Below are 8,180 nucleotides of genomic sequence, written 5' to 3'. Positions count from 1 at the left end.
GCTGGAATAGGGATCATGGGAATGTCCTGGTTCCATTGCGGTGAAACACACGGGGTTTGCATCCACAGGGTGCTGGCACTGCCCAGGATCCCCAGGGAATGGGCGCGGCCCCGAGGATGCCAGAGCTCCAGGGGGGTTTGGGCACTGCTCCAGGGGTGCCAGGGTGGGGGTGCTGGAGGGGCTGTGCAGAGACAGGAGCTGGGCTGGATAATCCTTGTGGGTCCCCCATAACTCAGGGTATTCTGTGATTCTGTGTTCCCTGAAACCCTTCGTGGCACCTGGAGCCCATCCCGTGAGAACCCAGGGTCAAACCGTGCCTCTTGTCCTCTGTGACTGAGCCTGCCCTGCCTGCAGTGACCCTTCCATCCCGAGGGCTCTTCCTGGAGCAGATGTCTGAGCAGGAGCAGTGTCTGTCTCACAAAGCAGCACTCACATTTAAGTTTTTGCACTTTCTTGAGTGTTGAGGCTTGTGGGTCGCTTTTGGTGGCCCTCTTTGAAGAGCAAGGCGTGACCTTGGGACTGGTAAATTAAATGGCAGCTTCTAAAGGGGACCTAGAGAAAGAATCCTCTGCACTTCTAGACATGAGTTTTTGAGCAGTGGAGAACCCACCATGTGCCTGGCTGAATTATTATGACAAACATTAAAACTGTAGGAAAATATTCATATCCTGAGCACTGGGAGATGCTGAGGATGACACCACCTGCTGCTTTCCAGCTTCCTCTCCGGCACTTCTCAGCCCAGTAGTCCTGTTGTTCCTGTCAGTGTTCCTTAACCAGTTTTGGGGCAAAAGCTGCCCAGTTCTGGTTAAATGAGCCGAGCTGGCTCAGCTGCCCTGCCGGAAGCGGGGTGGGGAGCACAGGCAGGACTGGTGCCCCACCAAAGCCAGGCTAGCACTTCTGATTAATAGGTTGTGACAAATTGCTGGGAGTGACAGCTCCTGCAGCTGCTCCAGCTGCCTGCAGCACTGATCCCTATCTGCACTTGGAGTGGAGCTCCTGAGCAGCCTTTATCTCCCATCTCACCTCTTGTTTCATCTGCTCTTAATACCTGTGGAGGTTTGGGGTTTGTGGGGATTGATTGAGTGTGAGCTGTGAGCAGGACGGGCTGGGTGTGATGCTGCAGTTTGCTCTTACCATGGGGTGATGTCAGAGCATTCTCTTCACTCACCACAGCCTCGTGCATGTTCAACTGCTGCCTGCTTCTCCTGGGCCACAGGAGTGACTGGGAAGGCTTCCCAGGAGGGCTGGTTCAGGCAGAATTTGCTTTTATCTCACAAAATCACTGATTTCACAGTGTGTCAATGCTGTTTCCTGTGCCCAGGTGTGAAGGCTTTCAGGGGATGCTGGGGGGTCAGCTCTGCTTTTGCCAGGGGGTGTTGGCCATGGGGTGCAGAGCTGATGGCTCTGTAAATATGGGACAAATATCAGAATCATGGAATACTTTGGGTTGGAAGGGACCTTAAAGACCATCTCATCCTTTCCAGCATCCCAGGCTGATCCAAACCTCATGCAGAATGACCTTGAGCCCTTCCAGTGTGCTGGCACATCCACAGCTTCAGTGTGCTGGCAGAGAAGGGAAAACACCACACTCCAGTCTGTGGGGACAAAAAGCAAATCCTGGCAGTCGTGTTTGTGTTGTTTGAGCTGCTGAGGAGAGATGAGATCTGTTTGCACCACAGCTGCTCTTTCCTCCTGCCCAAATCATTCAGCAGATTGTGTTTCTCTTCTGTGGAAAGTGGCAAACCCAAGTCTCCAGAGAACTTGTACAGCCACTCCTTAATTCATCACGTTTCCTATTGCAGGGCTGTGGAAAGCAAACCCTGTGCCTGTCACCATGAGGCCTGGCAAAGCTCTTGCCTGCTAAAAAGACAGCAACAAAGGCATCAGCATGGTTTGGGATGCAGAGCTCATGTGTCTTGGGAATTCCTGGATGGATGGGTTGTGCCAGGGCTGTGTGTGGAGTCGTGTGTGTGAATTATCTGTGTTTATCCAGGCTGATAGCCACAGGAATTTTGGGAGGTCACAGCCCTGCAGAGCATGTGGATGCTCTGCTCCTGGTCACTTGTTAGAGAAATGCTGTGAAACACAGCTGGAAGTGGGTGCTGAGGGAATTAAAAGTTGTAGAAGCTGTGTAAAGTTACAGAAATCACTGGTGATGGTTGATTGTGTTTGTTTTCCTCCCTCTTTCCAGGTATTTCCCAGCCAAGATCCACTGGACAGAGCAGATTTCAATGCTGTGGAGTACATTAATGCTCTCTTTCCCACTGAGCAAGTAAGTAATGCTCCAAATACTCTCAGGCTTCACTTCCACACTTTTTACTATCAGATTTTTTTTCCACCCTTTGGTATCAGGATAACCTGATAGCAAATGACCAAAGCAGTGTTTAAACCTGTACCCAAACCTTTCATTTTAAACACTAGCACAGGAAATGAAGCTTTAACAGTAATCACTTCTGAAATTTGCAGCTCACTGGGTTTGCTGTCATTATGTGGTCTCTTTCCACCCAGAGTGAGTCTTGCTTTGATTTGTAGAAATAAATTAATTTTCTCTGTGGGTGGAGTAAATGTCATAACTTGCTATATATCAATCATTGGTGAGTTCCTGGAGTTTTCAGCCAAATCAGGCAGGTCTTGCCTGTACAATATCACAGGAGTGTTTGAACACAGTTATTTATTTTGAGATTTAAAGAATGAGATTGCTGTGGGCCCACATCCCTGCTTTGTGTTCCCAGCTTCAGCCCCAGGGGGAGTTTTGCATTAACCTCTTGCCAAACAGAGATGTTTCTACAGGTGAATTTTGTGTCTTGAGGCTGCTCCAACATCTCCTATGGCTGAGATCCTCTGCAGCACCCTGGTTTTGCCTTGCAGCTTTCCCCAGTGCTGTGGCTTGGCTTTTTTCCCCTTTGCCAGCAGGGAGGAGCTGTTTCCCCAGCGGTGCCTTCTCTGCATCCCCTTCCAGGCTTGTTTTCTGTGTCTCTGGGCTCTGCAGGGGGGGTCTCAGCCCCCAGGCTCTGTCCCCATCCCCAATGCCCACTGGAGGTCACTGTCACACCGTTCTGCTGACAGAGGACAGGGCAGAGCTCAGGGATGGGGGGAGACTGACCTGTCTTCTCCTGCTCTTTGGGATGTGACAGAGAAGCAGCTGAGTTGTTGTCTCAGCTCCTCCACCTGTAAAACAAAACCATTGCTCTCCTCTTCCTCAACACCCCTGTGTGATGAAGTGTTTGGCATCACATATCCCTCTGAAAAACATCCACCATTTCACTTCCCTCTGATATTTTTTTTTCTATTCCAGTCTTTGGCAAACATTGATGAAGTCGTGAACAAGATCAGATTGAAAATAAGGTAAATATTTATATTTCTGCATTTCATTGCATGTCGGGTCTGATTGTCACCAAAGCTTCATAAAATGCTTCAGCTGACAGGATTTAGTTTGTTTAAAAGGCATGGATAGGACCAGCCTCGAGTCTAATAGTGGCACAGAAACAATTATAATTTTTATATTTCACTTCTATTATGTGTCATTCAGGCTGTTTAAGCTGATAGGTTGCAAAGTGCAGCTTTGAAGAACAAGTAAAAACCAAAAAATACCAAATTTTAGTACAGTTTGAAGGCTGAATGAGCAAAATACCCAAAAGACTCAGTTGCTAAGAATTCATTGTTTTTGGGATTGGAATATATTGTAAAAACTCCCACTCTGTATTTTTAAATTGTCATTATTGGTCCTAAAAGTACAAAATAAACACAAGTGTGCATGAAATAATTAAATTTTCTGTGCTGGCTCATACTGCCAACATGAAATGATTGAGACAGCACTTTCACATGTGGGAAGTTGAAATGCAGACAGAAAAGGGAGAGCTGACAATATTGCTTAAGGGAACAGGAATGCAAGAAACCCTGGTTAAATTAGGAAATGGATTTTTATTTTTGCAACAAGACTTTGAAATTGTGCAAGATAGTGCTATTGAACAGAGAGAGAGGGGGAAATAATGAGTTTAGCATTGGTAAGAGTATTTTTTTTTGTTGTTTTAAATTGGTTCTGTAGCTCTCAGGACTCCCCCATTTGTTTGGGTCAGGCTCCAAAAGCCTGCGTTTGACACTCTGGGGTTTTTCCTGCAGGAGGTTGGATGACAACATCAGAACTGTGGTGAGGGGACAGACCAACGTGGGACAGGATGGCAGGCAGGTATGTGCAGCCAGCAGTGCCAGGGCCTCTCAGCTTGGCATGTCACCCTGAGGAATGGCTCTGGCAGGCAGAACTCCACTGCTGCTGGTCCTGAGATGGTCCTGTGCCTCTTACACTGATGAGCTGCTCACTCAGCAGCTGCTGTGACCTGCCTCACCCTCTGAAGGGAAGGGAATGAGGAATTGATTTAAAGATCAAAAGCAGGAGGCCTGTGTGCCACTCTGGAGCTGATATAAAGCAAGCAGCACTGAGCAGGTACAAGTACATTTGATCCTGGGTGGGGATCAATACAAGGCTGTTTGTCCTTTTCACTGAGCTGTTTGCTGGGGTGTCCCAAGTTCTGTCGCTGTGCTGATCACTGGCTGCCCCTTCCTCTTGCAGCTCCTCAGGTTTTCACTTGTTTTTTGCCTGGCAGAGGTGTTTGCTGGAGGTTCAGCACTGGTGAGCCGTGTCTGCAGGGGCTGTGGGTGCTCAGCTGATTTTGAGGTGTCACCTGCTTTGGCTCTATTTCCTGTCCTGTTTTAGAGGGCACTGAACCTTGAACCATCAGTCAGGGCTCCTCAGTGACTTCTTAGTACCAGCTTTAACACTGGCATGGGGTAATGCCCCTCTCTATTTCCCACTCCTTGCTGCCACAACATTTAGTATCTAATCCTATTTCTGCCACAGAGCCCTCGAGGCAATTATTTCACCTGCCTATGCTTTTATCTTGCTTTAGAAAAACGTGAGAGCTGCTCACCTGTCCTAGCAGAATTAGTTGAATCATGGATGTCTCAGCAGTGCTGTTAAACTGGGGATGTGCTTGGGATGAGGCTTACCTGGGAGTGGTGCTGCTGTAATTACTGTGCAGGAGTGAGAGCAGCAGTCAGGTGGGGTGGCAATTACAGAAATTGAGGAGGGAGTGGAATCTGGTGCAGTGCTTGGAGAGTTTGGCTGTGGGTTGGAAAGCTGGACCTGTTGTAGCCTTTTGGGCCCATCTGAGAGGATAAATTCTCTGAAATATCACAAAAGAGTGGGATTGAGAAGAGCTGTGGGTGAGAATTGCCTGGGGTGCCTCAGGGCTCGGAGAAAAGGACAAACACAAGCAGTGCCATGATCAGTGCCTGTGGGATAGCAGGAGCATTTCTGTGCTGTGGAGGTTGGCCAGCTTTGCTCAGAGCTCTGTCCTGGGTCTGTGCTTTCTCACTTCCATCCCTTTGAAGTTCTCCAGGGCATGCACAGTGTCGTGCTCTGAAGCCCCAGGAAGGCAGAGCTGTCTGTGCTGCCCTTCCTTCAGTGTGGTTGTACAGGAGCCAGTTAAAATCCTGATTAACTAAAAACCTTCAAGTGTTCACTTGGGTGTCCTTGCAGGGCATGTTTCAAGTGGCTTGGAGCTGCAGTTAATCACAAATATTGCTGTATTTAGCTGTGGATTTTCCTGTTTTCCCTCATTTTGCTGCTTTGCAAAGTAGAAGCAAACTTTCAGACAGATTCCAGAGCTTGCAGTGCATGGGCTGAGGCCAGACAATCTCCCAGGAGCACAGCTGTTGTTTCTTTGAGATCCTAACAAATACTGAAACCATTCAATTATTTAATGTGTTACTTCTCTGGGAAGAAAAACAGATTGATTCTGAACTGCTGTGAGCTTTTTCTTTCTGTGTTTCTAATCCAAGCCCATCATTTCACACCTGCATGTGCACTTTTTTGTGTGAATTGCTGGAACCAGACTGTTGGAGTGGCAGGACTTGGCTGGGTCTTGAAGTTTAAAGCAGTGAAGGAGCATCAGCAAGCTCAGATTTTGGAGATCACAGGGACCTGCAGCAAAAGAGATCTGGGGAACTCCTGAATGGCACTTCAGTTTGAGATAGAATTTTATATTTATCACCCCAAAATCAGAGAAAACCTAGCAGGAACATTTGCTGTTGTTGTCACCCTGCCCTGTGTCCCCTGAGTGTCCTGGGTGCTGTGTGGGGGAGTGAGGCACAGCCTTTTTCACATGACCACCCTGCTGACAGCACATTGTGGGGGTGCAAACCTTGTTTTCCAGCTTCAGCTGCCTGTTCCTATGCTGAAAAGTGCCTTTGTTTTACCAGCATATTCTCAGGGGGAATCAAGGACATTTGGAAATGGTTTTTATAGAGTAAAAGGCTTGACTGCTCCCACTTGGAGAGGAAGGGTTTTATTTTCCAATGCATGGTAAGAAATTGTTTTGAAGCAACTGAAAACAAGGTGCTGTTAAGGCAGGTCAGTTCTGTGCTTGGAAGGGAGTTGCTTTTTTCCTTATTTAGTTTTCCTGGTAATTTGGTCCCACAGCGAAATTAGGTTCTCGTTTCTACTGATCTTCTGTTCTTTACTAAATTTGTAGGAAACTTGTATCCTCAAGACCAGTATTTCCCTGCAAAATTGGATTGACACATCCACATGGACTGATAGTGTCATCCTGTGAGCCTCACCCTCAGGCAGCCCAGGATGAAGATCATTATTGCATTTTATCATCATAACCACAACTGCAAACCACCCTTGATCAGGAAGGAAGCAGTTGGCAACCAGCTTTTGCAAGAGGTTTGAAACAAAGCTCAAAGGCAGCCACATCAGTAAATTCAATCTCTGATCTTCTTCCATTTGTAACTCTTACCATCAGAGATGTCTCCTGCTTGTAGTGCACAGAACTTGCAGCATGCTGGCTTTTGGAAAAGTCAGAAATTTTTGGAAAATTCCTGTGTTTTGATTTCCATCCCTTGGCACACTGAGATCCAAGAGGAGCACTGCAATCCATCATCCCTTTGAAAGCATGTGCCATAAATAAAAGTGCATCTGAACTCTGATTTTGTAGCTGCTTGGATTTCAGTGGGAGCTCAGGATCTTGTGTATTTAACTGCAGGGTTGGGCCTGAAAGGTGTTTTTCAAAAACCTCTTCCCATCAGTTATTCTCTCCTAACAAGCCCTGATGCTTTGGCCAGTGTTTGCCAGCATTGCCTGACTGTGTTGTGTTGGAGATGTCCTTGTCTGAGGGGTAAATAAGAGTTTGAATAAACATCCTTTCAGTCTCTGACTTCCTTCCAAGGGAAATACAAACCCTGGATGCAGTGACAGAATCACAAAAAGGTTGTTTAAGTCAAAGCAAGCCAGGAGGGGATTCTTTGCTGAGTCCCTGCCCTGGCTGGTCTGTGCTGGTCCATCCCATGCCCTGGCAGGTGAGGGAACTCAGCCTTGGCTTTTCCATCTCCTGTCAGCCAGAACTGCCCCAAAAATGCTTGGGAATCTTGTGCAGGCACTTAATTCAGTGCTGCTTGAATTACTGGGGTTTATCACCAACCTACCCACACCCTTTTTTAGACACCAGTGATCCAGGCAGCTTCCTAGAAGACAAACTGAAGTTTTCAGCCTTGCCAGCCTGGGATTTTTTTGGAGGAGAAGGAGTTATTTACCCACTGAGCTCAGCAAAGAGCTTTTCAAAGCTGTCTTGTGGAGGAGCCTTGTTGAGAGCTGCACCTTCCCAGCCGTCCAGGAGAGGGGAGCCCAGCCTTGGTTTTGAGAGCAGGATAACGTTTTCAGAGGAATCTAAATCCCAGTCTGAGCCACTGGGGAATATGGAGTGTGCAGCTATGGAAATGTGCTCTCTGTGCTCCTTGAGGGAAAGGAGACCTTAGGGATGGGAAGTCCAAAATCCTGATTGCAGATCCAGCTGTGATGGAGTCTCCTGTCCTGTCTGGCTGGGATGATGGTTGGGATAACACTTCTGTGCCCCCCTGCCTCTTGAACAGGGCTTTGAGCTGAGTTGAGCTGAGTTGTAGGTATGAGAAGGCATTTCAGTAAGAAATTTTCATGTGAAAAGAGCTTTTTTTTTTTTTTGTCTATCAGCTTTTAAACTGTTCCCCAAACATTCTTGCTCATGTACACATGTGGATAACTTAGCAGCGAGGTGTTTGAAAAACCAGATTCTGAGTCTAAAAATAAAGGCCATCAAATAGATGTGGCCCCAAAAGAGTTATTTAAGCAGCTCTAAAGGCAGGAA

At 47.2% G+C, this 8,180-nt stretch overlaps 1 protein-coding gene across 1 annotated transcript in view; it reads left to right on the top strand.

Annotated features, from left to right (window-relative positions):
* Positions 1–2,194: 2,194 nt before the first annotated feature.
* Positions 2,195–8,180, top strand: part of VPS53 (VPS53 subunit of GARP complex) — a 61,385-nt gene continuing 55,399 nt past the window's right edge. The window contains exons 1-3 of the mRNA XM_031059798.1: positions 2,195–2,272; positions 3,296–3,345; positions 4,120–4,186. The gene's annotated coding sequence lies outside the window, so the exon portion shown is untranslated. The remainder of the gene's footprint in view (positions 2,273–3,295; positions 3,346–4,119; positions 4,187–8,180) is intronic.

The sequence above is a fragment of the Geospiza fortis genome, unplaced genomic scaffold (genome assembly GCF_000277835.1).
Source record: "Geospiza fortis unplaced genomic scaffold, GeoFor_1.0 scaffold538, whole genome shotgun sequence".
Taxonomy (NCBI): domain Eukaryota; kingdom Metazoa; phylum Chordata; class Aves; order Passeriformes; family Thraupidae; genus Geospiza; species Geospiza fortis.
The sequence above is the reverse complement of the archived record's forward strand: the minus strand, read 5'-3'. Positions and strand labels throughout refer to the sequence as shown.